At 46.7% G+C, this 23,967-nt stretch overlaps 1 protein-coding gene across 1 annotated transcript in view; it reads right to left on the reverse strand.

Annotated features, from left to right (window-relative positions):
• The window catches only part of LOC149353029 (uncharacterized), a 146,683-nt gene extending 128,906 nt beyond the window's left edge, over positions 1 to 17,777 (reverse strand). Inside the window, exon 1 of the mRNA XM_089577268.1 lies at positions 17,294 to 17,777. The gene's annotated coding sequence lies outside the window, so the exon portion shown is untranslated. The remainder of the gene's footprint in view (positions 1 to 17,293) is intronic.
• Positions 17,778 to 23,967: the final 6,190 nt, after the last annotated feature.

Raw genomic sequence — 23,967 nt, forward strand, 5'->3', positions numbered from 1 at the left:
CTGTTCTTCAGCTGTGTCTTGGAGGGAAAATAAGGCGCTTTCGGGTATAGAGAGTTCGGAAGGGCAAGAGGGTGGCTGTCCTACAGTGCTCTCGTTTTGTTCCAGTCATGTACAGCCTTCGTCAACAGCACGGAGCCCAGAGGGTTCCCTTATAAGCCGTGTAGCGGAGCTTTTGTAACAATCGTGTAAGTCCTGCGATCAGGAGGGGCGAGTTTGAAAGTTGCTCTCGCCGAGAGAGATTTTGAAACCTGGTGATGCGAAACTAGCCACACAGCATGGCACAAAATGAAACCCCTGGAGTCTTTTACTTTTGGAAAAAACCAAAACCAAAACAAAACATGCGTATTATATAAAAGAAAGTCACTCAAAAATGTCGGTCCGCGGCTACACTTAATGCATGAAATGTCATTTTTTTTTTCGTTCTGGGAGTTTCGAAGCCGGCGGCTTTAACCATTCCGCGAAGCGGCCACCAATATGCAAACTGACGGAGAGGCTGGAGCTCGCAAAAGGAGCTAGCGAAATAAAAAGGGAGAAAACGGGACGAAAAGAAACGGGAGCTCCCTCGAGGGAGTTCAGAGCGAGATCCACGTGCCGCTGCTTGAACAAAAAATCAACAAGAAAAAAAAAAACGCTCTAAAAGGCGAGAAGAGCGCCCTCGCGTGTTCCAACGCATCTGCTGGAGAGGCTGCTGTTGCCTGAAACCTTTCGTCCCGTTTTATCGAGAAGTTGAACCTTCAATTTGACGAGTGGTATTATACTTTTGGTCGGTCCAGTCAATCGTGCTCCTCCACACTCAAGCGCAGAAAGGGACTATAGTTTCGTAACGGCCTCGCGCTCTTCGCACGGTCGAGCAGCGCAGGTCGCAGTGCGTGTCGCCGGCGAGTGGCTCCCCACACCGGAACGAAAAACAGGTTTGTGTACTGGGCAGCCAGCCGTCACCCGTACTGTCCTCAGTTGTAATCGGTTGTCTAGAAAGCACGTGAACATTACAAACAGTGTGACGTTTAAGAATGCTATATATATTCATCGGTATGTGCACTGAACTCGTTTTCTCGGACAACCATGGTTGTGAACTCATGATGATGTCACAGACTTTCTCCTCTCGTTTTACTGACTTCCGCGCTATGTACAGTTTGCAGAAGTCCCCATCTTACAGACCTGTGGTCAATAGTTCCACATAGCAAGCGGTGCTAATTACTTAAAGAGTGTAAAGTACCCTTGGCATTGAACTATATTGCTATCAATGTGGCTGCCATACGTATACAGTATGCGGAATACTGCATGCGTACTTCTTTCAGGGGTATACTGCATACCCTTAAAGGAAGTACGCGTGCGCGATTATGCCAGTATATATATAAAAAATAACTATCAGGGTACTGCCCAGAATACTTCATGAAGTTGCTGGCTTGGTGTTTCCACCTCATGGTCAACCCATCCGGTACACAGAACAGAGGAAGAGTTTTACAAAAAGTTTTTTTTTTCTCATCCGCTTCAAGCAACAATGCAAGTTACAGCTAGTTATAGATGTGTGCCTCAGAGCCACACATGTGCCTCCCGTATCTTATCCAGTCTGTATTCCAGTCATTCATCTATTCTCGTACCTCGCCGCGTGAACTGCGGCGGGGTGACGTCAAGGGTTCCCACAATGCCACTCATCTTTGCGGTTTGAGTTGCTCCAGTGGAATGAGCGAACTCTTTTCTGCTGCCTTTCTTCATTCACGGAAGGGTAAGGATGTTTACCTGCGCAAGTTCACGGAAACAACCGTTTACTGGCACGAAGTTTAATGGAGGATGAGTGTTCCATAGGCGCAACCTCCTGGACCGCGCCAGTTTTAGTAAATGATGGAACTGAAGGATGTTACCTTCGAATAAGAGCACATAAAGTCCTCTACGGCGAGGCGCTTTTTTATGCAGGTGGTGTCCCTGACGTCAGAGCAGTAAAAATGGGGTCTCACATGAACTTACTCTAGAAGCAGCCTGCCATTATCTGATTTCTCTGTGGAAGGTGTTGCAACTATTGATATCCGCCGTCCACTGAGGGCCGTTTATGGGGAAGGAGGTGGGTGCGGTCTGCACAAGCTGACAGCCCAACCACGTTCACTCTAAAAGACAAACACAGCAGCACTGTCTCTGAAAGCGCTCCAGAGCTAACGGCACGTGTTGTCGAACTTAATCGTGGGGAATTAAGAACAGGGCAGTAGCAGGAATTGTCTACAGAGCACATAAAATGTTTATTTACACCGTCGGCGACAAGTTTGGGCTTTAAAAAGTGTGTTCCATGCGGGTCCCTCGTCATCTAACAAACGGCGCGCAACAAGCGCGAATACGATTTTGTCAGCCAAATGTGGCTTCTTACGAGGTGGAGGTAGTACATACACGACTCTATTCTTCGTATAATCACAGAGATGAGTCACGGGCTGATCCTCGCGACCAAGCGACTAACAAAAGTCCTCGGAATGCAAGAAGTTCAAGGAAGGTGATGGTCACCGTCCTCCGGGTGTGTGATTCTCTTATGCTCATTTAATTCCTGGAACGCGATGCAACTGTCCACTCACTGGGCCACGTGCAGAGCTGGTTTCGAGAAAAATGCAACTATTTAACACTGCAGCGCCCGGCCCCTCAGAAATCGAAAAAAAACGCCGTGCTGGAGAAGCTGTAGTTCTACAACGTTCTGCCTCGCCTGTCTGCGGCCCGGACACACAATATCGGACCTCTGGCCATCTCTCTTCTTAAAAGTACGCGCTTTGGCGAAGCGATCCCTGACGCGTTGCGCCTCTGGCGTCAACAGTGACCCTCATTCTTCCACAACGCTACCAAGCAACAAGAGGGCCGGTGGTCGAACTGCATCGCCGCTAGTAGAGGCTGTGAGGGAAAAAGGAAATTACATGTTTTCAGTTGAATATGACCCCTTCCCAGTTTCTCATCAAAAAGCTATAGCAAGTGAGGCAAAAATTCCTCGCAGAACGTTTCGTTCGCTTTCGCAGCAAATTCTGCAAACAAATCAGATAATTTCCCCTATTCGTCAAAAGGCTTTCTTTGTGTTGAATAATTTTAGAGCAGTGACCTACTTTCAAGAGATTCCTTCACTTGGCGTGCGCTGGAGTGGCACTGTGCTTAACTAGAACCGAAGAAAAACTTGTATGGCAGAGTGGAAAAATAAGAGAAGAGAAATTTCATCTATATTGTATGTAAGTAAACCAGTCAAGTGCATTTATATACAACGCCGAATACAATCAGTAGCCACAACATAATGCGCAACTTATACACGGCCATGTATTCAGGAAAATTTATTTTTTCTTTGTTGAACCAGTGGCTTTCAGTTGAAAGCAAACTGAGGCGTTTGCACTGTTGGTGTCCCCGAATGCACAATCGTGGTTTCATGTGAGCATCGTTGCCTTGGCCATGCTGCTTGCCGTATCCTACGTGGGATTACATTTGCTACAATTCTCAATTACAGTACCGCTCCTCAAGACTGCTGCGCGCACAGCTTCGGCGAGCCCATCGCTAAACAGCTCATATACAACCAAAGCGAGCTCCGGCTTGGGTGCGACACGAGCTAAGAACCCGAACGTAGTCCTTACAAAATCCCGGCAGGGAACAAGTGCTTGCTTTACGTTGCTAAGTTTCCTTTTACCGCTTACCTTTCCTTAATGTAAAGACTCGGTGGCCCGCTCAATTTCGCGAAAAGAGCCCCTCATAGCCGAGTACCCTGCACTGACTTCTCCGCCAAGTTTGTAAGCGCAGTGCTATAAAGTAAAAAGAAAGCAGTTAAGTGATTCCATTAGAGGCCGTGCGGGTTTGAGCGCACTGGTTCACTAAGCTTTGGAAGCACAAGCAGGGTTCCGTACTATTTTGATATCTGAATGCTTTTTATGAGAAAAAAAAAGGAACAATGCAAAAGAATTTATTGGCCATTCAGGAACTTGCTCTGGCACTTTCCTGGCTGAGAATTTAAACTACGGGTCTATAAAACGCTTGCTAGAAATGAATCCTGTAGAAAAAGAAATCTGGCCGCCTTGAAAAAAAATCAATAGCGTTCCCCAAGAAATGGAAAATCAATGGTGCTTTCTCTGCAATCCGCGCGTCAGTGGCATTCGTAGCGCCAGTGCGACATTCCGTCAATCATGTTTACACCGCGCAAAAAGACAAAGGCAAGGTTGTTTTTGCGCCGTGTGAGGGCAGACGGTTACCAACTAGGCTAGTTTTGTGCTCTTCTCATGTCATTCTGTCGGCCACTAAGCTTGAGAGACAAAATAGCGTTACGCCCATTTACTGGGTTCCCGAAGGACGCTGGCTTGATAAGCTGGCATTGCACATTACCCCAAGTGATATTGATTATATCTGCGCTCTCGTGTTGCTGCCAACGAAAACATCCCACAAGGCTCTAAGGGACGCGCTGTTAAGGCTGTCATCGGGGACTAATTGCCGCGGTTTGAGGTCTCCATGATGTGCAGCGAAGTACGACGATGCGGAGGTGTCTGTTGACATTATTTTTCTTAGGGGGAAGGTTAGCTAGACAGCATTGCCATGCTAGATAAAAGAACGTGAACCACCAATGACGGATTTCCCTCTAGCATTGTAACATCATACGCGCTAAGAACTGGAAACATTTTAATGCTACCTCATTGTCGCAAAATTAAAAAAATTATGGCTTTACAGTATTACGATGCATCTTACCGAAAAGCTTAAGTACATCGTTATATTATCAATTAAATACTATGTCCTTTCGGGTTCTTAGAGATATATTTTTGAATAAGCTTGTCTTATATGTAACCAGTTTTATTCTGATGCAGGTTGAGTTGTTCACCTTAGTCATAAAATGTATACCTATCTTGCACACTTCCTTCTGTGCGGTTTCTCTGATGATGATTATGTGCAGGCTATTTTTTTCTTCTGTTACAAATGAGATTACCTACAATGGCCATTCAATGTACTTATTTCTCATTGTATTACTGCTTACGTACGAGAGCGGCGAGGCCCGTCAAGCAGTCAACATCCCTGATTTTTTTGTTCTCGCCATTTTCAGTTCTGTAAAAAAAAAAAAAAAGAACTGGAATATAAAGAAATTAAATTAATGAATGGAATGGAATGAAATAAGTAGCAAAACGTACGCCACCGTGTCGGTCAGCAAAAAGCCTTGGCTCTCTGAGCCACCACGTTCTGTTATCACCAGCCGTGGTACCGCACTAATGCACCCGTTTCTGGTATTGAGCTTCCTAAACTAGTGCTGGTTGTTTCTTATTCTTATTTTTTTTCAACGATAGCGAACAGAGGACGTTCTTTAGGACAACCAGCACAGGTATAATAGTTCCTAACCTTTAGAGGATGATAATGATTTTTTTTTATGACACAAGGGCAGCTTTGGCCAACCAGTGTCATGGCACAAGGTATTCCTCGGATGCTCAAAGTTGCGTCCAAAACCGATTTGCCAAGCGTTTAACCTCCGATAATCCGAGCACCAGACCAGTGGAAGGCACTGGCGATCGAACCCCGCACCTTCCACATGCGAGGCGGATGCTCAAACAACTACGCTACCGCTGCGGTGTCTAACCTCGGGTTACCCATTCACCTTCTAGTGAATTAAAATGCCACTAAATTTCACCTGGCTCACCTTCGAGCAGTCTCGGAGGCGGTGTCGGGTACGAGGTATCACTTTCATGTGTGTCACTTTTGAGAGAGGCTTAAAAGTCTGGGGCTTTTTTTTTTTCTCACTCGGTCTCATTACCGCTAGAATTCTGGACAGTATCGTTGCACTAGACCGCAGCACAGCGGTGCGCTTGTCTGCGAGAAACACAATGCGCATACGCGAAAATCAATATGCGCAAGGGCGGTTAGGCGTCAAGAGAATGTTCTTAAGTTAGACCAGCTAGCAAGTCGTAGCACACTTTGTCAGACATGGATTCAATACATTACATTCTACTTCCTGGAATATAGCCGCCACATGTGGGCCACAAAAGCCTGCCGCAGCATTTACAATTTCCCTCCCAAGATGAAAAAGACGGGAGTGGCATTTTATTCTTTATTTTTTGCTTTGTACTGAACGCTCAATCATGAGGTTTTACGCAGAGGCCACCAAGACCCGACGAGGCTCCATTTGGCACGACGGGTGCCACTGGAAATACGACCCACGAAGCTAACTCGAACCGATAACTCCCCCCGCGTGGTTAGTTATATTTAGCCGCCGACCTCTGTGCTGCAAGAGTAGCTGCGTCCCAAAACCATTGCGCCGTTCAGGCCAGAGTAAACGCTGATCTTTCAGAGGGCCTCGTAAAGAAAAGAGGACCTCTTACCCTCGAGGCAAGCACTCGCTAGAGGTGCCGCAAATGAAACTCGACGTCCCTTATCAGCCCGCTTCGGTCATTTTGTCCCCTGTTTTATTTCTGCGCTGCCTGGAACCACAAGAGCCTCTCGAGGCGCTCACTCTCCGCATTTTATGTTCCTCGGCGCCATCACCGCCATTCGCGGCGGATTATTGCGTCCTTGTGCCGAACTGTGCCGCACCTTACCACCCTCCTTAACGTCTCGCGTCCCCTCTTCACTTCTCCTCATGCCCTCCTTCTGCGCACACCCCGACATGCCGCTTTTCTTCCTGCGTATCATCTCCCTTCCCCTCCCGGCGGCCTCTCGCAACAGCACTACACACTCGCAACCGCCCAACTGGCTAGAAAATGCAATTTGAAAATTGTGGCTCTCTCGGCCGACAGGTTGGTGCCAGTGCAATGAAGAGTTTGACTCGCTTGCACGTAATCTCATTACAAACCATGAAGGGTGTCGCGGTTAGTAAAGCGAAATTACCCTCGATGGCAGATAATACGCTCAAGCTTTCTGGTTCTGTAAAGCGTGCTTTGCCTGAATGCTTTAAGGCATTTGGCGAAGCCAAGTGTGAGCTTGTGTTCTTCTGTCGATTTAGTCGACAAAAAGGCGAGGCCGCTGGGATTCACGATGGGCGTTGCGCGTCTGGTACACATGAAAAAAGTATGTACCGTTTTTTCTAAAAGTACCTGAGCAACGGTGGTTTGTTTCTTAGCCGCGTAGTGAAGCAGTTAGGAGCCCTTAAGCTCTGAACCTGCGTAAAGTAAGGTGAGCCCTTTTCCTCCCGTTTTGACACCTTTCGGTCTTTAGGGGTGCTGTAAAGGTTCCGTTATACGGTTCAGAAGCAAAAACCTGCTGCTCGGATTACTTTTGGCAAAGGGGCTAACTAAAACACCTTAAACGAGTGCAATAGACGTCGTCGTTTTCGAAAGTCATGACAGTAACGCTAAAGTTATTATAACAAAATTAAGTAAAAAAGTTGTTTATAGGGCATTGTATCATGTAAGGAGCAATTTTTGACAGGTCCTAATTCATTAATATGTTTTCTTTCTCCCTTAAGTACACGCACTGACTCCTGTTGCTCCGCTGCTTCGTTTTTAACGGTCGTCTGTATCTTTCGCAGCAGACGACTTCACACTTCCCGTTGCACTGCCGCACTCCCGTTGCGTTGCAGTTGCCGTTGCACTGTCATGATTCACGTATGATATTAAGGTAAATAAGCCTTCTGACATGTGACACTTTCTGCAGGAATACGATTCTTAACTTACAGACGATCATAAACCTAGCTAGGCACGTAAATTAAGAAACGCGTGTTTTTTCATAACTGCAGAAAAACAAGAAACTTGAATCCTGTTGATTAGTAAAGGAAATAAGTGGGAGCGCGAAATGCGGTGAATATTCAGGAGAAATCTAGAGGAGCTCACTCGAAGCTTTTTCACCATTACTGTCGACTTCCTTCATTAAAAAGTACCTGTTTTTGGTCTGCACCATGCAATCGCTATCAGTCATGTTCTCACCGCGATTAAAATGTATTCTCTAATTTACTTGAAAGTGAACGTAGGACGGAAAGTAACCTTGCAACAGGTTCATTGCTTTTGAAGACTGAGTGTACTGTAACTTAATTAGTTTCAGTGTGCCGTAATTTTCAGTGTGATGTAGTTGATATTCGGAATAAAAATTGTTCTTGTAATATGCAAATTAATCGCTTTTAAAAGGTAGTTTAAGGATGCGCAGCTACCACAGGTATTGCAACGGGAATGTGTACTATATTCTCGGGGTGAGGAGAGCTCTCTGTTTAACAGTCTATAATTGTAACAATTACACATCTACAGAAACGTTCTACGCACAGCGAACCGAACACTTCGTCTCTCAGCCTGTAAGAAGAGTCCAGCGCCGTCGCCCTCAATACAGAACTCGTGTGCTCTAAGAGGACGCTCTTGTTGCGATAAATTACAAAGTGAGGTGAAGGGCGAGACGATGCGAGCTATAATCCTTAGCTACAGGCACAGGCAGTGGTGACACCATTAAATTACCTGCAGTGGATCACTGCACTAGATATGAGCACACGAGCGCGAGGCAGCAGAGTCAAGGACCGGTCGCAGCGGTCGCATTGTGTTCGAAACAAAATGCAAGCATATCTGCGTACCAAATTTTTGTGGCGTGCTGCGAATAAATATACGACGTCGAAAATGGTACGGGCTTCTACTAAACCGCGGAGCCCTTCGCAGCCTATATACAGTGTTGGTCGAAGGCGTGATGAGATTCATGCAGTGATGCATGCGGTGAAGTACTTTTCACTATGACCGTTAGGGAATCCACCACGGCGCGTTCTCCATAGTTGCTGATGACCATGATGCCGAGAACGAGACAAAATAAGGATAGAAACATCTAAGGTCTGCTCTATAAGCACTTTTCCCGGCTCCGTCCACCGAAACAATGCGCCTATGAATTATGTCATGCACGCCGGCACATGTGCCCACGCACAATGAACACCATATTTCTTCTTTCCTTGCTGTGTCAGCTTCACTTCAACTGTGGATGTTAGCAGTACTTTGCTTCTATGCACGATCGACTCTGGCTGACCTTCCTGCCTTCGTTCTTGGAATGAGTATGTGCTTCACAGGTACAACGAGTCACCACTGCGTATGTCGCAGCAACACGCGAACTGCGAGCCATAAAGCCGAGCAATGTGGCAAGCCTTTGTTGAAGTTGAATGTTTCGTCCACAGAAGCTAATAACATGCGCAGAGTTTGTCGACGCCGGCTGATGCAGGGCGCTCAAAAACCTGGAGCGGAACGTTGCCCGAAGCAGGAGCACTACAGACTCATCCTAAAGCTGCCGTTAAGCTCATTGAGAACACGAGGACTTGTGTGAAGATGGGTTCATATTTTACCTGACTGCTGTGCGTCTACAGATTGCCTGACAAAACTTATTAAGGACAAACAATACTGTTAAAATACAATGCAATACAATACAATACAATGATGTTAAAAAATGATGTTTAACAATACAATGATGTTAAAAGTGAAGAGACTTTGGCAGCGTTTCAACAAAACGTTGCGGATGTTACGCTAGTTTTGCGGCAAATGCATAGTTTTGTTTGAATGTGAGCCCGCTATACCGCCCCAATGTTGCGCCAGAGAACCGTTTGTCTCCTTATATTATGCCTTTTCGAGTCAAAAGTCATTCCTCGTGTACGCAGTCAGCTGCTGCGGCCGTCAGGTCGAAGAGTAAGCGTATTACACTAGGTAAGCCTATTAGTGTCTTACTTCAATATTTGCGTTTTGTTTTTAGCAATGTTGTTCTTGCACGAACGCGGAAGTGTAAAAAAAAAATATTAAGAAATACGAGCTTCAAGAATGTGATGTTTTGCACTAAGGCTTTCAGTATTTTAGGGACGCGGACACTCTATCATGCTTATTAAAATTCTGTCACGACCTACATAGGCAGCCACTTCCTTTCTCTTCTTGCGTTTTTCTCTTTCATACTATAAGCTCAAGAAAGTATGTAAATTCAGGTTATGACTACTTGCTTGTGTCAGCCTTTGCAGCTCTCTTATTTGTGTGCTGCCTTCCTTAAACGCTGTTTTTTCTGTGTTTAAGCTTTCGGGATTCCTGTTTCTTTGGTTAAAACGGTTGCGAAGGTCAAGCCACTTTGTAAGAAACATCTGTTCTTTTTCCTGTAGGTACGCGCTGTTCTTTGATCCCAGCTTGAACAGAGAAGTCGCTTCAAGTGCAAAAAGGTAGCGAGAGAAGTAGACATAACCTTCTGTAAATATTATTTCCGAGAGCTAGTTTAGCGAGAAAATATCGGAAACAAAAGCTATGTATACTTTAATGGCGTGCACTACTTCGCCTAGTTAACGTCGCAGTTCATACGCGCTGCTATACTAGCGCTTATTCAGCAAACGCGCGTGGGTTTACAAGTTATTTATTCAATAAACGCAACACTTGCGCCGCGCGATGTCTCACGCAATTTGTGACACATATCGCCAGCGGGTCCTTCTTTACAATTATACACTGCACGACCGAACAAACTGTTCGCATTAGCTCCAGATGGAAGACAGAGTAGCAAAGTTTGTTTGTCCACCCTTTTCGAATTAAGCAGCTCAACGCCAGTCGCCTGGCGTCAAGCAACGCGTCGTGACGCGTCCACTCCACACGCTGTACACTCGACAGATGAGGGGGGAAGGGAAGGCGAGGAGCAAAGTTCCGACGGCGATGCGGTCCCATGGCGCTGTGGAGGGACTCGCGTAGCAAAAAAAAAAAAAGAAGAGAGAAAGAGAGAGACGAACGCACTGACGGCTGTGCCGTGCAGCGGAATGCATTTAGTACAATTAGGGCGGCACTTTAGCGACCGGATTGGGGCCGAAAGCCGAAGAGGCAACGCGCTTCCAAAAGGGGCTTGCGCTCATGGCCGCCGTGCCAGCTGCGGCCACATTGCGAGGACTCCTCCGAGCCGTGCGAGTTTGGCGCACGCGCCTAAATTTTCGCAGCCACTACAGCCTCTCGCTCCGTGGGCTCCACTTAGACCGCTGAAATTTAATTGCGCTCTCACAAGCCCCGGAGTGAACGTGTTTGCAGCGTAGCCAACGCGGCGCTGTGTCAAAGATTTCAGACTGCCACCTTCCACTCAGGTGGAGCACCGCCTCCACGGCAGGCAGCCCAAAGACACGTGGACTAGGGCCAGGTCGGTGTAGTTTTGTAGTTAGTTCTGTGAAAGGGAGAATAGATGCGATAAAGCAAGAAAAGTTTAGGTCAGCCCCGAACGACACCACAGCCACTATTACTATACCACCCTAGGTGTGCGCTAGCAGTTCCAAAGGAAATAAAATAGTTCTCAATTCTATGTGCTTTAACTGCGCCGGCATCGTCAGCCAGCCTTAGTTAAGTACAATGTTCACTCGGGTATGGTATGCTTTCCACCGGGTCGTTAGATGCGGTAAGCCACCGTTCTAATGTCCCACACGCATTTTTCTACAGAAGCGTACTGCTGTGAAGAAACCAATAATCAACAACCACGACTCTCTGACATCTCATTATCATTCAGCAAGCATGGATTTGTGTGTTACGCGCAAGAAATCAATGCATTCGTAATAGCGAGGACCGTCTAAAACTTCCAGCGCTACGTAGTATTAAACTGGAAGCTCTAAACACCTCCGCTATGATCTTTGTCGGTCAGCGTGCGTTCATGTCTCCTTCTGGTCGTTATAACAGCTCCTAACTGCTTTTTTTCCCTTATCTTTCTCCGCTTCCTCAGTGCAGAGTAGCAGTCTGCAGTATACTCAGGCTCCAGCTGGCCTGACTGCCCTTCCCCATGCATGAATCCAATCCTACGTTGTATTCATACTCAGTTTAACTTAAAATCCCTAAGCTTTCTTCTTGCTTTCACAAAAGAAAAGTTAAAGATCACTGCCCACTGCAACCATATTCTCTTTTCTTGCCAACGCGTTAACCTCGTCTTTATTTCGAACATTTTTGCGCGTTTGTGAGAACGCATCGAAAATTAATGTTTCTAAGGATAGACAGTTGTGGCTCCCTGCACGAAGAAAAGATTTAACGGCAGTAAATTAAAAAAAGTTTTGCACGAACTAGTTCGTATAATTCAACTCTATTATTCAATGCTTCAGAGCTGCGTAACACCGAACGCATGAAAGTTACATTATGAGTTATACTCAGTGCTGCTGCATTGTGCTTGGGGGGCATAGTAAGACCTTGAGAATATTTAAAAGGCGCTGAGACCGACGTCCAGTTTTACCGCTTCGGCCGAGCAACCATTCTTTGCTGCCAATACCAACTAAAGATTACGACATTGTATTTTGGGGTGGTTGATATTAAAAATGTCTAGACCTGTTAAAAGTAGGTCTACGGAGGAAAGGGGAATAACGCTACCCTAAAGTGCGGTTTATTTTTAAAAACGTCTTCTTTGCACATACAGTAAAACCAAATAATGTTCCCAGAGAGCAATCATCGGGTGCTTGTCCTGCCACGTCAAGTAAGGATACTTTTTTTTTTATCTTACGATGCTTCAGATATGCTTCTACAACTTCACCCGCCTTAGTGCACACAATAACTCATCTCTGCGCGCCTTATTTTGTTCAGTTCGAGCGCAAGTCGCACCCTTCTCCGAATAACTTGCAGTTTCAAGTACGTCATGTTTTATTTTGTCACCTCCTGTCCTTCTCTCAGGAGCACTATAAATTATTCACGCGCTAAAAATCACGTCTCCGAAGTAAGATGTACTCGTTGAAATTCTGTTCTTGACGGGAAGTTTTCTGGACGAAGTTTTTTACGCTTGAAGTAACCAAACTTTTTCTCAGATTTCCGAACACTTATCAAAGATGAAATGAACGCTTATATTCAGTCAATATCTGCTTTGCAACTTGACTGCCATTTCTGTACGGATACACTTCGCAAGCTTCAACAACGCACACATCTTTCGCTCACATAGGTATAATGACATACAAGATCAGTCCGGAAAGCACTCAGCCGCATTCCTTAGCTCCGAATCATTTCTTCCGGCTTGCATTTCGTTTGTCCAGCTTTGTGGCTGCATGCGTCCCTCACTGCTGCTATTTTCCTTCAGCTAAGCCGGCAGTGAGATACCTCTGATTGAGGTGGACTGCAAAGATGGCGTTGTGTTCAGAGTTGCGGAACAACTTGATGCGTCTGCCCTTTCGCCACGTTTTGCGCAGATTTTTTCGAGAAGCATGGCAACAGACTGGTCTCCCAGTCCCCATACATCCCAGACGTGTATGCGCGCGAATTTGGGTCGTTTGAAAAGCTCAACTATTTTGTTGGAAGGCAAGCCACTTCATGATCACCGAACAGATGAAGGACAACGAAACATGGCAGCACATATATATATATATATATATATATATATATATATATATATATATATATATATATATATATATATATATATATATATACCGAACAATGATACCATACTTCGAGAAGTAGGAAGAATGCTGAACTATGCGCGTGAGCTCTTGATAGGTGTAGTTAGGAGGAGAGCACGCCGTCCTTTCCTCAAGTTGTCAACTCATTTATAAAAGGATAAAAAGAAAAAGCCGCACACTTATCAGATAGACGTCGTAGTTATACCATGCTTTAAATAAAACAAAAGTTTGAGCTATACCAGAGCGTCCCAACTGAAAGCACGCACAAAAGTGAACAAATGACAAAAACACGGACATGTCGAGTCGAAAACAATCAGAACTATTGTGAACGGTTTTCTCAGCCAATCAGAGTTACTTGTCCTAGCTAGCCGGCAGTAAATTGGATTGACTCGGTCGAAGAGACAAGGCCACATCTCACGCTCAGTAAGTTGAGTGGAACTGTGAAAGAGACTTCGTTTCGCCTGTTTCACGTAACTACAGCAAAAGATTAACAAAGGCGCCTGAAAGGAGGTAAAAAAAAATAAAAGAAGTGTCACAGTGCCGCAGATTACGTTCAGTCACCATTTAAATAATATTTAGTCGATCGTAAAGTTAACTGGGAAGTTATCTCGGTGGTTTAGAGCAGAGATAGCAAGAGACTGAACGCCGCGAATTAGGGGGGCGTTTGTATCGTGGTGTTTGCACTCACACTTGTTTGTGCCAACTTCCGCAGAGGTGGAACATAAACCCAGTTAACGGGTAACATCTTGAATTAAATGTCCGTGAAAATAAAAGCGCGCTGCCGCTGCCAAAAGCCTACCGGCATATTTTTAAGATGCTTTCAGACACACTCAACCAGGTTTCAGGCCCAGCTTTCAGGCGTAGTTGCGTTTTCCACCCGAACAAGGACCATCATTCGGTCATCAAAAGCAGAGGTCCCTTGCTGTATGAGATGCATGATAGATGTATATTTTTCTGTGTTCTTTAATTTTTTAATTACACTTTTCTCTACCTCGTTAAAACAAATATACAAATGATAAAGAAAGCACGAAAGATTATATAGCACTAATGATCCGTAGGTGTGTAATCAGAATTCCTGTTGCGCAGCCTCATTGGTTAGCACATTAAAGTGCGCGCATAATCATTTCCCTTTATTGTAAGCTGATCTCATTGCAGGCATACACCACATACCACGATAGATCACATAGACATGCTTCCTTCCGTCTGCGTTTCATTCTGCCTCCTTTTAATTCCCTGCGCGATTTATCCACAACTGTGAGTTTGGAGCAGCCATCATGCCCGCTACTGTCACAGCCCTTTTCGAGGACTCCATTTTGGGGCAGGCACCCGCTCGGGACCGTGGCTACTTAGCCGACGACGCGGTTTTGAAGAGCAAGACTGTTTCATGCCGAAAATGCATCGTCTACAATAGACGCGCCCTCAACAAATCAAAGCGTGAAAACTCCAGAACAGCACAGCTGCTCTTCTGGCGTTTTCGCGCTTCGGTTTCCGGAAACATGCCAGGTGGGGACCTCTTTGGTGAATACTGGGGCGGCTATGGGTGGGTGTCTCAGTGCTCAGTCAGCGCGCAGCATGGTTGAGCCAATGAAGGAAGGGCAAGAAACCAGCAGGACAGACGACTTGGTTTGAGCGCCTACTTTCTGGCTTGACCATGCTGGCCGGCCGGTATGTTGGCTCCTTTGAAATTATTCGACAGTGCCATAGAAGACATCAAGGGCCACCCGGCAAAGAGCATGCAGGCCAAAGTGCAAGTTTCAGGAAACAGTTTCGCTGCTGGTAGGAACGGGGTGCCGCGGCGTTTTTGATCACGCAGTTCTCGAGCGCAGCAAGAGAAATTTCGAACACGGCACAGCAAACCGTCGTGAAAAGAACCCATTACGAGATCTTTCTCACCGTCCTTCTCTTTTTCCCCTGCCCATGAGAGAGTGAGGACGCTCATTGCTGTAAAAGAACGCAGCCGCGGGATGCATGTCCTTGATTATGGTGTAATGTTAAAACCACGCAAAAAGGCTGCTTGCGACTAGCCTGAGGTGTCTTGCCAATCGTGTATTCTCGTTCCTTCGCTGCAGTACTGGCCACGCTGAGTTATAGTAGAATGAATATTAATCTATACCCCATCCCTAAGCGCCACCTCTCCAGCTCGAACGTATAAAAGAGCTTGAGCGAATTGCCGTTGCATATTGCACGCCGAGAGAAACTATTACCCCGCGTCATGTGCATAGCTGCACGTGACAGCGGGATTTTATTCTTTAGTTGAACGCGAATATGTTCAGAGAGACCTTTCCACTGTTCTTGAGACATAGCGCAGCTGAATCCCGACGCAGGCGCAAGAAATATTCGGCACTCTTTCGAGCTGATGGGTTCCGCAGAGGCCAAACTTCGTTTTCTTAAAAGCTACCTAAACGGGGCAAGCTTGTTTAGAAGCTCATGCTCTCACTTTTCCTTTCGTGGCAATTCGATTTCGAAGCTCCCTTCTTTGAGCTCTTTGTCTGTCTTTTCGGGTTTACGCGCGCAGAAGAAATGCCACAACACAAGTGCTCTTATGATTCGCACATGCAGCGCCTGCCCTTCTATAGTTTCCTTACTCAATTATGATGATAATTATGTTGTTTCGAGCCATTGCGCAAGTCGTGAGCAAATATCTGAGAGGAAATAAGCGGTCATGCATAACCGCAACTGATCTCTAACAGGTACAGCTTCAGCCTCTTCCTCAAGGCACACCCGCTGCTCGCTGGGGAGGACGAAAGATAGAGGTTCCTAAGCAAGGAAAAGTATCGAGAGATAACTTTTTTTGAAGCATCAAAGAGAAAAGGAAAGAAAGGAGCAAAATTATACCGCGAACTTATGCCAAAACTTCAAGCATAGCATTTAAAAAAAAACAGTCTAATGAGAACTGTAACGGGCGGAGGAAAAATGGCAAAGGCTCAGACAAATGCTGTAGGCCAGAAGAAGGGAAACGCGAGCCGAATTTAGCCGGCAGAACCGAAATGCCGTGTGCGCGGCAGCTGCGCTACAAAAGAGCGCGCGGCGAAATGCCATCCCACGGCGCCGTGGCTCACACGTCGGAAAAGTGAGCGCGACATTTCTCTCCCAAAGCCTTGCCTGAAAAAGGCGATGACGGGAAGCCGGAACGCATTTCTCTTGGCGTGTTCTCTGAGGACCCGAAGCGTAGATGGAAATTCCCGGGAACTTAGTGGAAGCTTAGAGGCTTCACGGTGATGCAGAAGAAGAGGAAGAAGGCAGGAGGGCGCATTTTCTTTCTTTGTGAGTGTGTGTTTGTGCGTGTCAGTTCATCTAGGAGACTGCAGAATGCGTGTAATGGATGTGGCTTTCTGAGAAGGCACTGGAAGTGGCCTGAAGGCCCTCCTTCAAGATTGGATTTCTTTGTCAGTTTCGAAACCGCCCAGCGGGACATGGTGAGCGATTTGGAGAGTAGGTGCAGGTAGAGTTAATGTACGCAGCTGCTGAAGCCGCAGAGTGAGGCCAGAAATACCAGAACTGTATAAATTGAATTGATTATCTGTTTACGACCAGCAACATGTAAGGTATCGCAAGTGTCGATACGCTCGCACCAGACTAGCGAGTCGAATGAGTTAAACGATCTATATCGAACATGTCAGCCGACAGCCGTCCTGGAAGTCGCGCACCTCAGTTCCTATTGTTCATTGCTGAGCACAGGTTTTCCATACACGGACTATAGTCAATGCAAAACTGCTTCCTCGTATTTCTCGCTTTGGGTTAGCGAAGAAAAAAAAAACACGAGAATAGATCGCGTAAAATTAAGGGTGTTTTTTTTTTCTCTCAATCGGCGTCGTGAAATCATAAGTCGGTTTTGAACTTGGGCTACTTAATGCACCATGAGAAAGAGGAAAACAAAGTTAAACCGCCGGACTTCTTGGTCGGACTCTTAAACTGAAGTTGCTTTTCTTTTTTTTTTCTACCAGGCAGCGCGCAGGTGCGAAGAAAAGGGTGGCGCAAAACTTCGCAGCGAAGTTGCTGCTCACATCGGGTATCCACAGGAAGCGGCCCCAGGATCGTATGCGGACAGCAGGTCACTCAAGGACAGGCCAAGCTCACCTTTGCGAAATAAAGTTGTCGCGGAGGATCGTCACGAAGCGGCGAACTTTTTGCCAAGCAGCCCCGTTCCACCGGCGCCGACCACGGGGCGCCCACACGCGGCCGAGCGCGCCGCGGCCGCCGTGCGGTCTCGGACAGCGCAGTTGACTTGGAAGCGGAGACGCGCCCCGAAGACCGCCGCCTCGAGGTCTCTTTGAACGGCGGCGCGCTGTGGTCAAAGCGAGAAGCGGCGGACTTGGCGTTGCCAGCGGCCAAGGATTGGCGCACGGGTCGCTCGCTACGTGTTGAATCTGCTCGCGAGCCTCGGAGCACTTTTGTTTACGTTTAACTGAGCCGCTCGTCGCAGCGGCGCTGCGATCGGTGGCCTCTCCTCCTCAGCGCATGCGCCGGCCGCGCCAAGCGGCGATAACGCCTAGCACACCACCCGCCGTGCTGTATTGATCGGCTCGGAGGGGAGAAGCGTCTGTGGAGGGGGTTCGCGCGAAGGAAACTGGCGAGGAAATGACCGGCTCCTTCCCACCTGGCTCTCCCAGCGCGCGGCTGGATAGAGCCGAGAGGAAGAGAAATAGTTCCTCCTTTCCCACGTTCCTTTCCATGTCCCCTCCCCATCCGCTCTGAGCGCTTCGTCCAATGGGCACGCGAAAAGCAAGAGCGCAAAGAAAGCTCCGGAGCGGAGAGCTAGCGATGACAGCTCTGCTGAGACGCGATTGGACGCAGCTGCGAATTTCTTCCGCTTTGCCATTTGAGAGACCGTTCGGAAGGAGTTCGCGCTACCAACTTCCGAGAACAGCGCAACTTTTGCGCGCCAGTGGTCGTAAAATCATGCGCAGCCTGCAGCCGTGTACGCAGCTGTGAAAGGCTAGTGGGTCTTGGAATGCTTAATGCAATAGAACCTCCCCCCCCCCCCCGCTATCCTTTTCTCCCTCTATACCAGCTATGGCAGCTCTTCCGGATCATCTCTGTGTTGAATCCTACTGTGTTACTTTTATTTTTATTTTTTCCCTTCACTCATCTGCACAGCTTTTAGCTGGAACCAGTAAGGTGTTGCTTCGCCTGCATTTGTTTTTTTTTCAGGAACTTAATATATCATCAAGTTTTGGAAAGCGACGGCTGAGCTTCACTGACACCTGATAACGACTCCATTCGCATGCATACTTGACAGCTGTCCAACTTGGACTACATGGAAAACGGCGCAGAAGACATGGACGAGAGCAGAAAAAAAAAAAAAGGCACACACCAGTCGGGCCAGAGTGTTGGAGGTTTGCAGCGATAAACAGAGCAGAGACGGGCGCCTGTTTCGTCGTCCTCTCTCTATGTACTGTCTTTGCGCTAAGTGCACATCCTTGTGGCGTGATTTTGAAGATGGTGTGCAGTTTTCTTTCCGCATATTTACGTGTACTGCTGGCATACGTAAGTGGTAGCCTATGTCTGGTAGTAGCAGACGCAGGATTATACACAAAGTAGAAGGGTACAGAAGTGTGCTGCAATCTCTTTTTCTTGCTCGACTCCACGAGGATCTGGAACACACTTAGACGTACGCTTGGAGGCGGAGGAGGGTGAAAGCGGCTGACTTCGAAGATCACCGTCTCGTGCACCCCTTAGGATAAAATATAAAGAAGTAAGGTGCGCACGCTTCAAGGCCGTCATTCGTTCATGTTATCCGGGTTTATAGCACTAATTCGTACTTGTGTGGTATCGAAATCGGTGGCTATGATCTGACCGAGAAGCAGGGTTGCCAACACTATAGTGAGCGTTGCGAACGCACCCATGCGCCGTAGACGGCTACGGCTATGCCTGTTATGCCTGTTATGCCTCTTCACCTTTATCGTGGCTCTTTCTGCACTGGTACTAGAGCATACTTTTATTACCGTGTCCATTAGCGCAGTCAGAGACTATGCTTGTTCTGTTTGTTCAGTGAGCGCAGCGGTGTTCAGGTGCCGGCCGAAGAATGCCATTCCAAACTGCGCATCATAATCGAAGCCCAGGATCAGGGTACGTAACGGGGAAAAGCAAGACCCTTGCACGAAATAGGCCGTTTGCTGATGCGGTTCCAGCTGCGACTCCTGCTAAGTCTTAGCTGGCGGCAACGAACGCAGTGATTTTTGGCCAGACGCCCGTACGCTACGTGGAGTTGTCAGTGTTTTAAGATTGGCAAGCACAAGCCCTGATGGCCAGACTTGGTTCTCGGCTGCTAGCCTGGGGTGAGAGATGCGGTGCTGAGTCTTCCTTGTAAGCCTGGCCGAAGGCATGCCGTACAATTCGTTGGTACGACTATTTTCTCCAGGGGAGAATGCAGGTTTTCAACGACGTGTGAGCTCTGGTTTTGCTGTCCATGCAGCTTGGCTACGTCGATGACGGGCACCAAAAGCGAAATCCTGGATGTTTAATCTTCTTCCGAATACCTATGAATACACCCGCACAATTTTTATCTGAAAAAAAAAGATGACAGCACTTCATCTGTCGGTGGAAGCAAAACTCGAACTGCACGCTATTGAAGATGAAAGCGGCATCTACTTCGCTAATTCTGCACTTGGTTGTCGCTGCCATAGCCGTCTTCCTCACGGCGAAATCTGAACTCTGACTTCCTCTTTTAACACAGGGTGTGTTCCGTGAACAGCACTGTAGTTTGCAAGTGCATGTTAGCGCTGATGTGTGCTTTGTTCAACAGACACGCGGCGCCCTTATAAACATAAAAAAGCGACGGCTATGTTCCCTGTTCAACCAGCGCTGCAGACTTTTTTCTTTGCTTCCTGACCTCATGGCTAGTGGCGGATCCGTTCGGGCGAGACTTGGGGACAGAGTGGCTGAAATTTGGGTGACGCCACTTATAAAGCCTGTCCTTAATAAGCGAAGTGTCACAAGCAAAACTTCAGTACAAAGAACATACCATATAGAGCCACGCAATGGGTTTGTGGTTTAAGCGACTCATGAATGCAGAACTTCGCGTTTCGCAAATACAGAGTGGGGCGGTACAGGCAGCCCGGGGCCCTGACGAGCCCGCGACGTCCTGCGGGTGCTCCAATCGGAGCGCCCGCGTTGATTACAGCCGATGACGGTGGTCAAGCAGCTTCTTATCGACTAGAAGCTCAGGGCTTAACGAGTGTTACGAGTGCTAGGCGCCCGTGCGGAGTGCTATTGACCTGCCGTGCCCGGTGAGCATTATCGAGCGCCCCATCTCACTCTCCCTCTGCATGCCAGCCCATCGTCGTGTCCAGAGGGCTGGGCATAATTAGTGGCACCACCAGGACAATAAAAGCTGGCATGAAATCGTATGTAGTTTTCTTTAATATTTATATCTGTTCCGGCGAAGCGAGGGTAAGATCTCTCTTCCCAATTTTTTATATAGCTTTGCAGCTTTGTTAAATGATGTATGTTTTAACAGCTGCTCCGTCGAGCACCACACGTCATATGTGGAAGCGGTTTCTTATCATCACTTGACTATTTCACTGATAGCCTGAATGAAGCCTTAGAACACATTGCACTTAAATTTGCCAAATCTATTCTTGTCATGTGCGGGGATTTCAACAATCATTCTATCAACTGGTTGAATTTCTCTTTCATCCATCGAACTGAGCCGAATGCCCTCACTTTCTTCACCTGTTGCGACTTTATCAACTAGCCCAAATGGATCATGAACCCACACGTGGCGATAATATCTTAGATGTAGTTTTCACCAACCATCTTGACCACGCGTCTATTCGGGTGCTGAAGGAAATCAGATTCACAAGAGTATTCGCTGCTGCTTCAGCTTGACTCGTACTCATAATACTGAAGTCAGCAAAAAGATACTTGACTATTATGCGCGCGCAGACATACCCAGAATGAATAGCATTTACCAAGTTTGGCAGCTGGTATCCCCCGTGACTTCGCATATCGCACTAGAATGAAAATTGGTGTTTATTTCGCTATAAACTAAAACAAATTGAGGGCGCACGGGTTCTAAATCTCACAATCACAAGCAAAATAAAGTACCCCTGGTTCACTGACTACTGCGAAACTTATTTAAGCAGAAAAAAAAAACGCATACAGAAAAGCCTCGACAACTAGTGCACCACTAGAATGGAATAAATACAACCAACTTACTAGGCTTACTGCAAGCTAAATCGATAGAGCGAAGCAAACATATTATAACGACACACTTCCAAACCTCCTAAAAAGGGATCCCAAAACGTTTTGGCGCACTCCACATTCTAAAAGGAGCAGCGTTTCGACAGCATTAACTACAGCAGACGGCTCGCCCGTACCATTAGACGAGTGCGCCGAAATCTTCAAGTCTTAAATGCCAAATGAGCTCCCTTTTGATAAATTACCGCCTCTTTCTCCACCAATCATCCGGTTTCAATTCGCACCTATTACTATCACAACAAAGGGCGTTGCCTGCGCAGTCGACAGGCTGGAACTAAAGACCCAGGACCAGATATGGGATCAGCACTAAAATTCTGAAAATAACATGCCACGAATCATGGGCTTTCCGCTCACTGATATTTCAACAATCTCTAGTTGTTACATTGCTTCTGGACGTTCATGGTTTAACTGCGCGAAGGAAACAAGGACAGAGACAGAAACACACGTACACACTGAGCGCAGAACTTCCAACTTTTATTCGAAAAAGGCTTCGGGCATTAGCTTTTATACGCACTAAACAACCACCACATGACACAGCCGGGATAAAAACCGATAAGTATTGACAGTAACGTGTCCATGATGCGCCGACCCGCCAGAGCGCCAATCTAAACTATACCAGTGTGTGCAAGCTTATGCACCATTGATACCTAGATACAAGGAAAAAGAAAAGGGAGACTGGAAGATTAAGATCCTAAAAGTGAAGATAAAACGAATACCACCAAAGAGGTCATCAACAAAACGCTGTATTACTAGCGCAACCTACTCAGCAATGGGATGAGACGCGGAACAACAGTAATAACAATTAACGATGAAGGTGCAAGGCCACTAAAACACGTAGGCTGAAAAGAACTAAGAAAAACACACGAGAGGCTAAAACTGTGAAACTGAGAGTGAAAGATGGAGAGAACGAACTCTCAGTTTCACAGTTTTAGCCTCTCGTGTGTTTTTCTTAGTTCTTTTCAGCCTACGTGTTTTAGTGGCCTTGCACCTTCATCGTTAATTGTTATTACTGTTGTTCCGCGTCTCATCCCATTGCTGAGTAGGTTGCGCTAGTAATACAGCGTTTTGTTGATGACCTCTTTGGTGGTATTCGTTTTATCTTCACTTTTAGGATCTTAATCTTCCAGTCTCCCTTTTCTTTTTCCTTGTATCTAGGTATCAATGGTGCATAAGCTTGCACACACTGGTATAGTTTAGATTGGCGCTCTGGCGGGTCGGCGCATCATGGACACGTTACTGTCAATACTTATCGGTTTTTATCCCGGCTGTGTCATGTGGTGGTTGTTTAGTGCGTATAAAAGCTAATGCCCGAAGCCTTTTTCGAATAAAAGTTGGAAGTTCTGCGCTCAGTGTGTACGTGTGTTTCTGTCTCTGTCCTTGTTTCCTTCGCGCAGTTAAACCATGAACGAAAAGAACCAACTAGCCCGCCAGAAGACTATGCTTCTGGACGACTGGAAACAAGCGCACATCATTCCTATTCTTAAACCAGATAGTAACACAGATCCAGACTACTACAGAACTATCTCGCTTACTTGTATCTGCTGCAAACTACTAGCGCATATCTTGTTTTCCCATATCATGAACCATTTTAACCTAAACAACTAACTTCTCGAGAATCAGCATGGATCTCGAAGAAATCGATAATGCCACTCGCAAAATTTTCAACTTGAGACTGACCTTCAACAAAGCCTGCACATGTCGCTATTCTCCGAAGCCGTTTTCATCGACTTTTCGAGAGCTTTTGTCAGCGTAGCTCACAGCTGTCTACTACTGAAGGCCTGTAATTTACAGATAGACGATGGAACAACTGCATGGATCGAGCAGTTTCTAAACGATCGTTACCAGTCGGTAAAAATTGAGAACTACATTTTAAAACCCATTCGTGTTATAACCGGCGTCCCGCAGGGTTCAGTATTGGCGGTCTTGCTTTTTTTATGGTTTATATAAACGGCATAGCCTCTAATATCTTTTCATCTAAACGAGTTTTCGTAGAAGGCTGCGTAATTTACAGGCAAATACCTACCCCGACGGATGTTCCAGCTCAGGACGAACTGGCGGGCTAGTTCGTTACACATCTCAAAATTTCCAAGCTCACGAGAACGAAACGAAGACTGACAGAAAGGACACACACCACAAAGCGCCGTTTACGGCGCTTTGTGGTGTGTGTCCTTTCTGTCAGTCTTCGTTTCGATCTAGTGCGCTCGGAAATTTTGGGATGTTCCACCACTTCAGTCCGATTTACCTGAACTAACGGAATGGTGTTCATCATGGCAGATAGATATTATTGTAAGGAAAACTTCACATGTTAGATTCTTTTGTGTCACAGAAACGTCACAAAATAAGTACAGATTGGTTGGTTGGTTGGTTGGTTGGTTGGTTGGTTGGTTGGTTGGTTGGTTGGTTGGTTGGTTGGTTGGTTGGTTGGTTGGTTGGTTGGTTGGTTGGTTGGTTGGTTGGTTGGTTGGTTGGTTGGTTGGTTGGTTGGTTGGTTGATGGGTTTAACGTCCCAAAGCGACTAAGGCTATGAGAGACGCCGTAGTGTAGGGCTC

This window comes from Amblyomma mixtum, chromosome 3 (assembly GCF_055824585.1).
Source record: "Amblyomma mixtum isolate Tamu chromosome 3, ASM5582458v1, whole genome shotgun sequence".
Classification (NCBI taxonomy): Eukaryota; Metazoa; Arthropoda; class Arachnida; order Ixodida; family Ixodidae; genus Amblyomma; species Amblyomma mixtum.